This window comes from Mesoplodon mirus (assembly GCF_964341445.2).
Source record: "Mesoplodon mirus genome assembly, chromosome: 17".
NCBI lineage: Eukaryota > Metazoa > Chordata > Mammalia > Artiodactyla > Ziphiidae > Mesoplodon > Mesoplodon mirus.
Genome location: NC_138993.1, coordinates 69,467,073 through 69,481,111, shown reverse-complemented (window position 1 = coordinate 69,481,111; position 14,039 = coordinate 69,467,073). Strand labels below are relative to the sequence as shown.

At 36.4% G+C, this 14,039-nt stretch overlaps 1 protein-coding gene across 3 annotated transcripts in view; it reads left to right on the top strand.

Moving 5' to 3' along the window:
* FGF14 (fibroblast growth factor 14) overlaps positions 1-14,039 on the top strand; it is a gene marked incomplete at its 5' end in the record, with an annotated part of 593,007 nt that overhangs the window by 443,693 nt on the left and 135,275 nt on the right. The window lies entirely within an intron of this gene.

The window sequence follows — 14,039 nt, the reverse complement described above, 5'->3', positions numbered from 1 at the left end:
TGTCTGTGTCTGTACTTAACTTTTGAATGTAGGGAATGTATACAGTTTTAAGGGCTGTTTGCATGTCCCTGTCTGGTACTCCAATATCTGGGCCAGCAGCTCTAGGTCAGTTTTGATTTATTGATTCTTCCCATTGTTATGGATCATATCTCCCTGCTGTTTTGCATGCCTGGTAGTTTTCTTATTGAATTCCAAATATTTTTCACTTTACATTTTTGGATGTTAGATATTTTTGTATTCCTATAAATATTCTCAAGCTTATTCTGGGATGCATTTAAGTTACTTGGAAACAATATGCTCTTGCTTTCAGAATTTGTTAGGTGAGACTGAAGCATTGCTCAAACTAAGCTAATCCCCCCCCCCATACTAAGGCAAGATGTTTATTTATACTCTGCTCAATGCCCCATGAATTATGAATTTTTCCAGTCTGACTATCGGGAATAGGCACTGTGCCCATACTTGTGTGTGTGTTTTGAGGCACTGTTACCTCTGTTCCTCTCAGATGATTTTCCCCAGGTTTGAGTGGTTTCCTCATATGCAAGTTTTCAGTAGTACTCAGCTGAATACTCGAGGGAACCCTCTGTAGATCTTAGAAGTTTTCTTTCTCTGTAGCTCTCTCCTCTCCCTGGACTCACCTCCATCTCAATTTAGAGAATCCACTGGGCTCCCCTTCCTTCACTGTGTCCTGGAATATCTCTCAGACTTTAAAGTCAGGCAATAGTTGACCTCACCTTTTTTCTTTCCCATCTTCCAGAGACCTCTGCCTTTCATTTCTTGGTGTCCGGTGTCTTGCAAAGTTTAATTTGTTAATTTTTTGTTGTTTCATGTGAGAGAGTATGTATGGTTCTCATTACTTTACCTTGGTCAGAAGTAGAAGTCATTTCAGTGTTTAAAGAAAGTCTGCATAATTATTAAGCTCTCAGATTGTGGTATATGATTCATATAGCATTCACATTATTTTTCAGTCATATTTCCAGCATTGAAATTTGCTCATTATGGTGTTTGACTACAAAATGTTAGCAAATGTTAATAATACTCTTGGGCCTTTGTTCCTTAAGCCATTCAGTTACATTTGATTAGCCTCAAACTTTATGAAGAACATAGGGAGAAGCATGATTAATATTTATAATATGCAATTATATTTTGTATTATAATAAGTATAAAGTGGCATCTGTGTTGGGCAGCAGAATGTGAAAGATTGTCTGTTAAAATTAAGCGGTGTGATTTTGGCCACATTATACGGTGAAATGAAAACTTTTTCTTCACTCTGTGCTATCTGGTGTGTGTCTGTGTGTGTGTGTGTCTGTGTGTGTGTGTGTGTGTGTCTTTACTGTAACAAGGTATCATAAGTTAAACATAGAACTTGTGAGTGTTTCAGATCCACCAGAGGGCAGACAGCAGAAGCAAGAAGAACTATAATTCTGCAGCCTGTGGAACGAAAGCCACATTCAAAGAAAGATAGACAAAAACAAAACAAAAAAGGCAGAGGGCTATGTACTAGATGAAGGAACAAGATGAAACCCCAGGAAAACAACTAAATGAAGCGGAGATAGGCAACCTTCCAGAAAAAGAATTCAGAATAATGATAGTGAGGATGATCCAGGACCTCAGAAAAAGAATGGAGGCAAAGATCAAGAAGATGCAAGAAATGTTTAACAAAGACCTAGAAGAATTAAAGAACAAACAGAGATGAACACTACAATAGCTGAAATGAAAAATACACTAGAAGGAATCAGTTGCAGAATAACTGAGGCAGAAGAACGGATAAGTGACCTGGAAGACAGAATGGTGGAATTCACTGCTGCAGAACAGAATAAAGAAAAATGAACGAAAAGAAGACAGCCTAAGAGACCTCTGGGTCAACATTAAATGCACCAACATTTGCATTATAGGGGTCCCAGAAGGAGAAGAGAGAGAGAAAGGACCTGAGAAAATATTTGAAGAGATTATTGTAGAAAACTTCCCTAACATGGGAAAGGAAACAACCACCCAAGTCCAGGAAGTGCAGAGAGTCCCAGGCAGGATGAACCCAAGGAGAAAAACGCCAAGACACATAGTAATCAAACTAACAAAAATTAAAGACAAACAAAGTTATTGAAAGCAACAATGGAAAAATGACAAATAACATACAGGGGAACTCCCATAAGGTTAACAGCTGATTTCTTAGCAGAAACTCTACAAGCTAGAAGAGAGTGGCATGATATGCTTAAAGTGATGAAAGGGAAGAACTTACAACCAAGATTACTCTACCCAGCAAGGATCTCATTCAGATTCAATGGAGAAATCACAAGCTTTACAGACAAGCAAAAGCTAAGAGAATTCAGCACCACCAAGCCAGCTCTACAACAAATGCTAAAGGAAATTCTGTAAGTGAGAAACACAAGAGAAGAAAAGGACCTACAAAAACAATCCCAAAACAATTAAGAAAATGGTAGTAGGAACATACTTATCAAAAATCACCTTAAACATGAATGGATTAAATGCTCCAAACAAAAGACACAGGATCCCTGAATGGATACAAAAACAAGACCCATCTATATGCTGTCTACAAGAAATCCACTTAAGACCTAGGGACACATACAGACTGAAAGTGAGGAGATGGAAAAAGATATTCCATGCAAATGGAAGTCAAAAGAAAGCTGGAGTAGCAATACTCAAATCAGATAAAATAGACTTTAAAATAAAGAATGTTACAAGAGACAAGGAAGGACACTACATAATGATCAAGGGATCAATCCAAGAAGAAGATATAACAATTATAAATATATATGCACCCAACATAGAGACACCTCTATACATAAGGCATATGCTAATGGCTATAAAAGAGGAAATCAACAGTAATACAATAATAGTGAGGGACTTTAACACCTCAGTTACACCAATGGACAGATCATCCAGACAGAAGATTAATAAGGAAACACAAGCTTTAAGTGACACAATAGACCAGATAGATTTAATTGATATTTATAGGACATTCCATCCGAAAACAACAGATTACACTTTCTTCTCAAGTGTACATGGAACATTCTCCAGGATAAATCACATCTTGGATCACAGATCAAGCCTCGGTAAATTTAAGAAAATTGAAATCATATCAAGCATCTTTTTCGACCACAGTGCTATGAGATTAGAAATAAATTACAGGAAAAGAAACGTAAAAATCACAAACACATGGAGGCTAAACAATACATTACTAAATAACCAAGAGATCACTGAAGAAATCAAAGAGGAAATCAAAAACTACCTAGAGACAAATGACAATGAAAACATGATGATCCAAAACCTATGGGATGCAGCAAAAGCAGTTCTAAGAGGGAAGTTTATAGCAATACAATCCAACCTCAAGAAACAAGAAAAATATCAAATAAACAATCTAACCTTACATCTAAAAGAACTAGAGAAAGAAGAATAAACAAAACCGAAAGTTAGTAGAAGGAAATAAATCATAAAGATCAGAGCAGAAATAAATGAAATAGAAACAAATAAAACATTAGCAAAGATCAATAAATCTAAAAGCTCATTCTTTGAGAAGATGAAACTGATAAACCTTTAGCCAGACTCATCAAGAAAGAGAGGGAGAGGACTCAAATCAATAAAATTAGAAATGAAAAAGGAGACGTTACAATGGACACCACAAAAATACAAAGCATCCTAAGAGACTACTACAATCAACTCTATGCCAATAAAATGGACAGCCTGGAAGAAATGGACAAATTCTGAGAAAGGTATAACCTTCCAAGACTGAACCAGGAAGAAACAGAGAATATAAACAGACCAATCACAAGTAATGAAATTGAAACTGTGATTAAAAATCCTCCAGCAAACAAAATCCAGGACCAGATGGCTTCACAGGTGAATTCTATCAAATATTTAGATAATAGCTAACACTCATCCTTCTCAAACTCTTCCAAAAAATTGCAGAGAAGAAACTCTCCCAAACTCATTCTACGAGGCCACCATCATCCTGATACCAAAACCAGACAGATACTGCAAAAAAGGAAAATTACAGACCAATATAACTGATGAATATAGATGCAAAAATCCTCAACAAAATACTAGCAAACGGAATCCAACAACAAATTACAAGGATCATACACCATGATCAAGTGGGACTTATCCCAGGGATGCAAGGTTCTTCAATATACACAACTCTATCAATGTGATATGCCATATTAACAAATTGAAGAATAAAAACCATATGATCATCTCAATAGATGCAGAAAAAGCTTTTGACAAAATTCAACACCCATTTATGATAAAAACTCTCCAGAAGGTTGGCATAGAGGGAACCTACCTCAACATAACAAAAGCCATATATGACAAACCCTCAACAAACATCGCTCTCAATGGTGAATAACTGAAAGCATTTCCTCAAAGATCAGGAACAAAACAAGGATGTCCACTCTCGCCACTATTATTCAACATAGTTTTGGAAGTCCTAGGCATGGCAATCAGAGAAGAAAAAGAAATAAAAGAATACAAATTGGAAAGGAAGTAAAAGTGTCACTGTTTGCAGATGACATGATACTATACATAGAGAATCCTAAAGATTCCACCAGAAAATTACTAGAACTAATCAAGGAATTTGGTAAAGTTGCAGGATACAAAATTAATGCTCAGAAATCTCTTGCATTCCTATACACTAATGATGAAAAGTCTGAAAGTGAAATTAAGAAAACACTCCCATTTACCATTGCAACAAAAAGAATAAAATATCTAGGAATAAACCTACCTATGGAGACAAAAGACCTCTATGCAGAAAATTATGACACTGATGAAAGAAATTAAAGATGATATCAACAGATGGAGAGATATACCATGTTCTTGGATTGGAAGTATCAACATTGTGAAAATGACTATACTACCCAAAGCAACCTACAGATTCAATGCAATCCCTATCAAACTACCAATGGCATTTTTCACAGAAGTAGAACAAAAAATTTCACCATTTGTATGGAAACCCAAAAGACCCCAAATAGCCGAAGCAATCTTGAGAAAGAAAAACGGAGCTGGAGGAATCAGGCTCCCTGACTTCAGACTATACTACAAAGGTACAGTAATCAAGATAATATGGTAGTGGCACACAAAGAGAAATATAGATAAATGGAACAGGATAGAAATCTAGAGATAAAGCCATGCACCTATGGTCAACTAATCTATGACAAAGGAGGCAAGGATATACAATGGAGAAAAGACAGCCTCTTCAATAAGTGTGCTGGGAAAACTGGACAGCTACATGTAAAAGAATGAAATTAGAACACTCCCTAACACCATATGCAAAAGTAAACTCCAAATGGATTAAAGACTTAACTGTAAGACCAGACACTATAAAACTCTTAGAGGAAAACACAGGAAGAGCACTCTTTGACATACATCACAGCAAGATCCTTTCTGACCCACTTCCTAAGAGTAATGGAAATAAAAACAAAAATAAACAAATGGACCTATTAAAACTTAAAAGCTTTTGCACAGCAAAGGAAACCATAAACAAGGCAACCCTCAGAATAGGAGAAGATATTTCCAAATGAATCAACGGACAAAGAATTAATCTCCAAAATATATAAACAGTTCATGCAGATCAATATTAAAAAAACGAACAACCCAATACAAAAATGGGCAGAAGATCTAAAGAGACGTTTCTTCAAAGAAGACACAGAGATGGCCAAGACGCACATGAAAAGCTGCTCAACAGCACTAATTATTAGAGAAATGCAAATCAAAACTACGATGAGGTATCACCTCACACCTGTTAGAATCGGCATCATCAGGAAATCTACAAACAACAAATTCTGGGGAGGGTGTGGACAAAAGGAGCCCTCTTCCACTATTGGTGGGAATGTAAATTGATACAGTCACTATGGAGAACAGTATGGAGTTTCCTTTAAAAAAACTAGAAATAGAATTACCATCTGATCCAGCAATCCCACTTCTGGGCATATACCCAGAGAAAACCATAAATCAAAAAGGCACATTCACCACAATGTTCATTGCAGCACTATTTACAATAGCCAGGTAATGGAAGCAACCTAAATGCCCACAGACAGATGAATGAATAAAGAAGATGTTGTACATATATACAATGGAATATTAGTCATAAAAAGGGACGAAACTGGGTCATTTGTAGAGACATGGATGGACCTAGAGACTGTCATTCAGAGTAAAGTTAAGTCAGAAAGAGAAAAACAAATATCGTATATTAATGCATATATGTGGAACCTAGAAAAGTGGTACAGATGAACCGGTTTGCAGGGCAGAAATTGAGACACAGAAGTAGAGAACAAATGTACGGACACCAAGGGGGGAAAGCGGCGGGGGTGGTGGTGGTGGTGGTATGAATTGGGAGATTGGGATTGACATATATACACTAATATGTATAAAATAGATAACCAATAAGAACCTGCTGTGTAAAATAAATAAATAAATAAAAATTAAAAAAAAAAAGAACCTGTGAGTATTTCAAGATGCTACAGTTTGCTTTCAGAATCTGTCATTCCAAAGGAGGTCTGCAGCAGTTTTTGCCATGGTGGTTTTCTTAATTAAAAATAATCCTGTAATAAGAAATAGAAAGAAGGTTGTTATTAAATATTTAGACACTGGCTGAGTGAGCATGGAATATTCTGGCAATTTAACATATTTAGTAATATGTGCTTACTGCAACTATATTGCTAAGATTTTGAATAGTATTGGAATGCGGTGCTTTTCTAAGTGAGCTTCAAAGATAGGCTTCTTTCTGGAGCTTATAGACCCTGAATATTTGAAAAGTTCAATGCCGCACCAGGAATCCCAAGATACCTAGGTCTGCTCAAGCTCTGTCTGCTCCTTGAAGCTTAGGGTCAAATATTAAACAGGATCTTCACTGCTTGCCTTCCTGTTAATGATCTTCTCAGACATTTCCCCAGGAAGAGGCTTTACCCACTGTTGTTTTCTTAATATATTTTACCTAGAGGGAATTTTTTGGCCAAAAGAATTTTTGGAAAGTAAGTTTTAAATTTTTTGATGTTTCCCTTTCAAACCCCGCATTTATCTTTATCTCAAGTATACTCTGCTCCTCTAATTCTTAAATAAGATACAAAAATGCATTTTGCTTTTAATTCCATTTAAAGCTTATATATAGATTTTTAAAAACAAACAGAAGGTGAATTCAGTTCAATAAATATTTGTTGAGCAGCTGTTCTCTGTAAAGCATAGTGACGGTCTATTTTGAATAATGATGCAAATTATCAAAAGATTTATAATTTATTTTCAGGCAGATAGACATGTAAACCCAATAATTTAACTCATGATTAATGGGCATAAAATCATATTACAGGTTCTCTCCTTCTCCCTTCAATAGACAGCAAGCTCTCTGAGAGCAAGAACTGTACTTTTAGGCAAGATTGTATCCCTCATACCTACAGGCAAAGGATCCAGTAGGCAAAGGTGGAGAGGCTATTGTAGGCTGTAGAATCTGCAGGTAAAATTCAATAAACATGATAATGCATTGGATTGGGGTGGTGGATTCAGCAACAATTCTGAAATGGCTGAAACAAGGTTCCCAGAGGGATGGGGCTCTGGAGGTAGCATGGGGTCAGTGCCGGAAGGAAACTGAATGACGTTCTCAGAAATTAACAGAAAGATGTAGCATATTTTCACACCTTTAGTTTTATTTATCATTTTCCTTAGCGCCCTTGTCTCACCCTTTTTTTCAGCTCTTTAGAAGAGCTCCTAGGCGTGGTTTATTTTTATGATTGGACTATATGATAATTTATGACTGGATAAATTATTCACAATACTATTTTCTGCTACTAGGAGTGCCAAAATCTAATTAGCTACCACAAAAATATATATTCCAAAAATTGCTTTTTACCCTGTTAAAAAAATATATGATTTCCCATAGCTAATAGAGGAGTGACATTTAAGAACCTACGCTGACAGAGAATGGACTTGAAGACATGGGGAGGGGGAAGGGTAAGCTGGGATGAAGTGAGAGAGTGGCATGGACATATATACACTACCAAATGTAAAACAGATAGCTAGTGGGAAGCAGCTGCATAGCACAGGGAGATCAGCTCGGTGCTGTGTGGCCACCTAGAGGGGTGGGATAGGGAGGGTGGGAGGGAGACGCAAGAGGGAGGGGATATGGGGATATATATACACGTATAGCTGATTCACTTTGTTATACAGCAGAAACTAACACACCATTGTAAGGCAATTATATTCCAATAAAAATGTTAAAAAAAAGAACCTATGCTTATAATTAGTACTGAGATTTATGTGTAAATAAACATAGTATGTGTGTATATACACTTATATATTTGCCATATAAAAATCCATGCCATATTGTATGTTTTTCAACTTAAATAATGATTTACATTATGTATACATTATTCTAAGAGTTACCCTGATTTCTCTTTTGTCAGTCTGCACATTTTATGAAATAATTTGTGACAGTGATTGATTTAAATGAACTCACTTCTGAGAAAGTGATTGTTTTAATTAAAAATGTTGGGTATTTTTTCCCCTGTACCTGAAGGCAGTTGGACTGATTTGCATTCCTTTCAGTTCTAAGTGTTGAGGCTAATATATTATGAAACATCTTTTTTTTCCTTGATATACATGCACATTAGCTTTCATTATTTCTATTTTAATTACTATCAGAGAGCACAGTTAGAGTTTCACTCAAGGAGTATCCTCAGAACATTTTTAGTAAAATGTGCAGGCACAGTAAATATAAAAGACAAAACAAAAGGAAAAGGATAATTAAGACACGCTAAGTTTTCATATTTTCTTAAGCAGAGTAGATATTCTGAATGCATAAGTATTTTTTTTATTAGTTTCTGCTTTATAACAAAGTGAATCAGTCATACATATGCATAAGTATTTTAAAAGAGAATAAAGAACTCTAACAATTTTATAAGTTGGAAAATATTTTGCATTTTTTATATGGCTAACTAAAATATAGGTGTGGGACTTCAGATATTTTTATTCATCCTTCAATTATTAATTGAGAGTCCAAGTTGTAGGAGTTTGGGCTATATCGGTATTGCAAATAAGATCATTGATTTTGTAGCACTTTGTCACCAAACCTTCTTATCCCATTAGTTTAAAGAAAAATGTGAACATGAACCTCAAGATAAGTTTGTTTCACACAAGCAATATTTCCATTCTTTTATATCCTAAGGCATAATATTAATTTAGGGTGAGGTTCCATTCTTATCACAGTAGATGTATTTCAGATCATCTTCTAAACATTTTAAAAATCTTTTGGCTGACTTCATGTGAGATTTGAATAGATTATCATTGTTTTGGTACATACCTCCATGCTTATTTTTAACCACATAATCCATGTAGAAGGTATGTCATCTTTGTTATTTTCTTCATGTTAAGCTTTTGCTTGCTTTTTTGTTTTTTTGTATCACCTTTGATCCATACTATCTCTGGGATTTTTTTTCCCCTACACTATCCTAACTTTAGTTAAACTAAATTATATAACTTATAAGCCCGCTTAACCAGGAGCACGTAAATTTCAACATACTGTAAAGCATTCCTTGGGAACAGTGACTGAGAGCCAGGGTCACTGGGCCAGCCCCTCAGCATCATGGGATGCCCCACCTGCCTCAGGTACTTCAAGGACCTAATGTGACATGTGACTCTGAAGACTCTGATGTCAATTCATGTTAAGTATTAGTGAAGCTTAAGTTCTTTCTCATTTTTGGAGATAATAAAATAGTAATTTCTAATACTGGGTCTGCATACACTGCAGTGCACTGTCCTACAATCCCCTTGGCCAGGAGAGGCCCTCCACTTTGGATGCTGTTGATTTAAATTGCTGCACAGTCTGGGTCCTATCCATTCCAGCAGTTATGTGAGATTTTCTTGGTCCTTTTTTGTCAACTTTTCTCTCACAGAGTCATAAAATAATACATGTAAGTTATCTGTCCAGCACATATTAGACGGAAGTTGAGACTTGTATTGAAGTAGAGTGAGAAACTGAAGGGTTAGAGCCTTCTATTCACAGGAGATCTAGAAGATTAGTCATACCTTTGTGTGACTGCACATAACTGATGTGGTTCTTTGGTCAGTAAAATTGTTTTGTTTTGTTTTTGCTGTGATTATTTGGTTGCATATTTTAGGCTTAGGGAGAAAAGGTTTTTTTGTTTGTTTTAATTATTTGAAAGACTAACTTTAAGCTATAAATGGCCAATTGCACAATGGCCAATTATATAAATAAGGATCATAGTAAAGGTTTTATGGACATGTGATTATGTGCAAAGAGAAAATATTAAGTGGAATTCTTGAAAAGTTGGGACAACCTGTTAATCTACAACAGTAATAGGTGTTTAGTTTAGTTTAGTTTAGTTTACTTGCATATATGTATGCAATATTATTTGCAAGTAGGTACAAAATGCTATTTTTTTTTTTTTTTTTTTTTTGCGGTACGCGGGCCTCTCACTGGCGTGGCCTCTCCCACCATGGAGCACAGGCTGCAGACGCGCAGGCCCAGCGGCCATGGCTCACGGGCCCAGCCGCTCCATGGCATGCGGGATCCTCCTGGACTGGGGGCCCCCAGTCCAGGAGGCGGACTCTCAACCACTGCGCCACCAGGGAAGCCCACAAAATGCTATTTTAACTAATTCTTTCTCAAAGGCATTAATAGATTTATTAAAATTTCTGCATTTGCATTATAAAATTAGCATGCCATCATGATAGGATATTTTGCAAATAATAAAATATTGAAAGATAAATATTCCAATAACCATCAAAATAGAGTTATATTTAACATTTTGGCATATCCTCCCCCATTTTCTCTATGGATAGTATTTTTTACATAGTCATGCTCGTGTTATATATACATATGTTGTTACACAAAACTTTATACCACACTGAGGATTTATTTTTAGGCTAGAAGTGCAGAAAGTACAATTACCTGATCAAAAGTTGTGGACATTTTTAAGGCTTTTCTGTGATTTCTGTCTTAGTTTTCATGTTGTTGTTCCAGTTCTCACTTTTACCTGCAATATGAAATTACTGGAAAACTACACCTTTGTCAATATTCATTCAAGAAATATATATTGCATAGATCTCATTTATCTAGACCTAGGAAATGCCATGGTGAGCAATATTGTACATTTCAGTTTTCCTTATGAAACTTAAGTCCAGGTTGGAGACAGACATCAGTGATACAAGTGCACAAATAAATGTGGAATTAAAGTTATGACTTATACAGCAGAATGTTAACGTCTGTTTAATCTCAGTGGTGGGTGCATGGATGTAGGTTGTGTTGCTTTCTCTATCTTTTAATGTATTAATAATATTTCAAAATGAAATCATTTTGATGTTTACAAAATGTTACACCTATAAAGAATGCTGCCATAAAAGCATTCCAAGGAGGAGTCTGACATCTTCTGAGGTGTCAGGCAAGTGCTCCAAAGGAAGTATTGATGGAGTCAAACTTGGGAAGAAGAAAAAGGAGTAACTAGGCAAAGACGTGTGCACGTGGGGTTGTGTGCACAGGTGCGCAGGGGAGCATCTCTAGGGAAGTGGATGTATTTGAGGCACGTAAGGTTAAGGGAACAGGATAAAGGTGGGAGATTATGGGATCTTTGTAGGCAGCCCACAGTGACCCAAGGTTGGGCTATGTGCTGAGGATGGCGTGGGAACAGTAGAAACCAAGATTGGTCAGATAGGATGGTGCCCCACTGCTGCAGGGTGTGAGTAATTCAGCGGGTATTGGAGAGTGGCTACATATTTCCTCATCTGATGGATCGGAACAGGCATACTGCAGGTTTTAAGACCACTTAGGAGAGGCCACTAGGGGTTGAACTGCTGCTGGCGGTGAAAATAGAAAAAGGGAAAAGAGTGAAGGAGATTTTGAAGACAGCATCGGTAGGAATTGGGCAACCCATTAAGTGGAATAAAAAAGGCAAGCATGGTGTTGGTCTTAGGGGGTGGACAACATCAGTGTCAAGTCAGGAGTTGACTTTTGGCTGAAGTTGGTGGAGATGGGGGAATTAAAGTGAAAATGATACTGTAGGAATTTAAATTTATACAGTATTAAATTTATAATTTTGGTGAGGGTTTTATGGGTAGAGATTTATTGGAAATGTGGCCAATGGCAAAGTAGGACAGATCTTAGAAGAGAGTTTCAAGAAATTTGGTCATTTCTAACTTTATGTTATTGCTTTATATTATAGATTCAGCTTCAAGTATGCAGGGTTAGGGGTTAGACACAGCTAGAGATAATCTTCGAGAACCTAGTTTAAAAAAGCAGATGAGTTTGTATTTTAAGTTTTTAAGATGGTTTAATTCGATTGTTCGATTTTTACAGGCCACATAATTTAGTAGTTAAGTGGGCAGGATCATGTCAACCCCATCTTTGCACTTATTAGTCATATGTTCTTTGTCAAATTAATTCATTGTTCTGTGTCTTCACTTTCTCATCATCAAAATGGGCTTCCTATTAAGTAAGTTGAGGTGAAAATTCAGTGAGTCAATCCTGGCACCTGAGAAGAACGCGGTCGATGCTATTACAGTTTCTAAAACAAACAAACAAATAATGTGAAACTATGTAAATAGAAATCAATTTGGTTTTTCTTGTCTTAAAATTAAATAAGAACTCAAAAACGCAATTTCATGTTTTACTTGTACTTTCTTATCAGACATGAGGTGTGGTGACAAATTATGCCCTTAACCTAATGTCCTTCAGGTTCACTTCTGTTTGTCACAAATGGCAGGATTTCCTTCTCTTTTATGGCTGAATAATATTCCATTGTGTATCTACACCACATATTTTTTTTTATCCATTCATCTATTGATGGACACTTAGGTTGTTTACATGCTTTGGCCACTGTGAATAATGCCTCAGTGAACATGGGGGTGCAGATATCTCTTTGAGATCCTGATTTCATTCCCTTTGCATGTATACCCAGAAGTGAGATTCCTGGATCAAATGGATCATATTTCTATTTTTCATTTTTTGAAGAACCTCCATTCTGTTTTCCACTGGGACTGCACCTATTTTACATTTCCACCAACAATGCACAAAGGTCCCCTTTTCTCTACATCCTCTCCAATGTTTGTTCTCTCTTATCTTTTTTTAATACAAAAAAAACAAAAGAGAAGGGCTCTCGCTGTGTGCGTGTGAAGGGACTTGCGGGGGTTATGGGTCTTCTCACTGCCTTGCCTGATGTACTTTATTCAAGTGCAGAAGATATAGTTGCTACGATATAGGATTACTAAAAATAAGTGATCCAGAACATAAAGGTTTTGCAGAAAAACTGTCCATCTCTAAAATGCTTTATATGTTTTCATGGCAACTAAGAATCCCTACCCTTGTCCGCGCCTTTGTTCCCTTCCTTTTCTGTGCTACCTATTTTCAGTGACAAGCCAAAATATGATGCAGCAAAACTAGGAAAAGTCCTCAGTACTTAAAGGGTCAGTAGCCCAGCCAAGTCTTATTGGATGATGGGCAGATTAAGGCACAAGAGTAATTTTTTCCACTAATGCACATGTTAGAATTATGTGATTTTTAAAATTATATACTACAGAGTAAGGAACATACATGACACAACCCTAATAATCATGTAGAGGTTTCTTTTCAAAATCCTGCTCTTCCAAAAACACCTGTATTCTAACACGCTTGATCACATGAATGCTGTGATTTTCATATATTATTTTCCAGGTTTTCTTCAATATCATAGTATCTTTGAAGAAAATCTGTGTACCATGGGGTCATTCTTCAAGTTCAGATGTAAATAGAAACAGATGTTCACACTTTCTAATTTCTTGAGAACTAAACATAAAGCTGAGGGTATTCTGTTTTGAATAGCTTTTTATGTTTGTTTTTGCATGTGCCTTTTTTTGTGTGTTTTCAGCTGTTTGCAAGTCCATCATTTTATGATTGATTACAAGATGCTTTGTTTCATCATTCTGTAATATCCTCCTGTTTTGACAGCATGATTGCATTTGCATGTGCTATTCAGGGGTTGTGGAGAGATGCCAGTTGCCATGGCGGGGATTCTGATGCCCCCCATCAAATCTAGTCATGAGATGAGGATGGC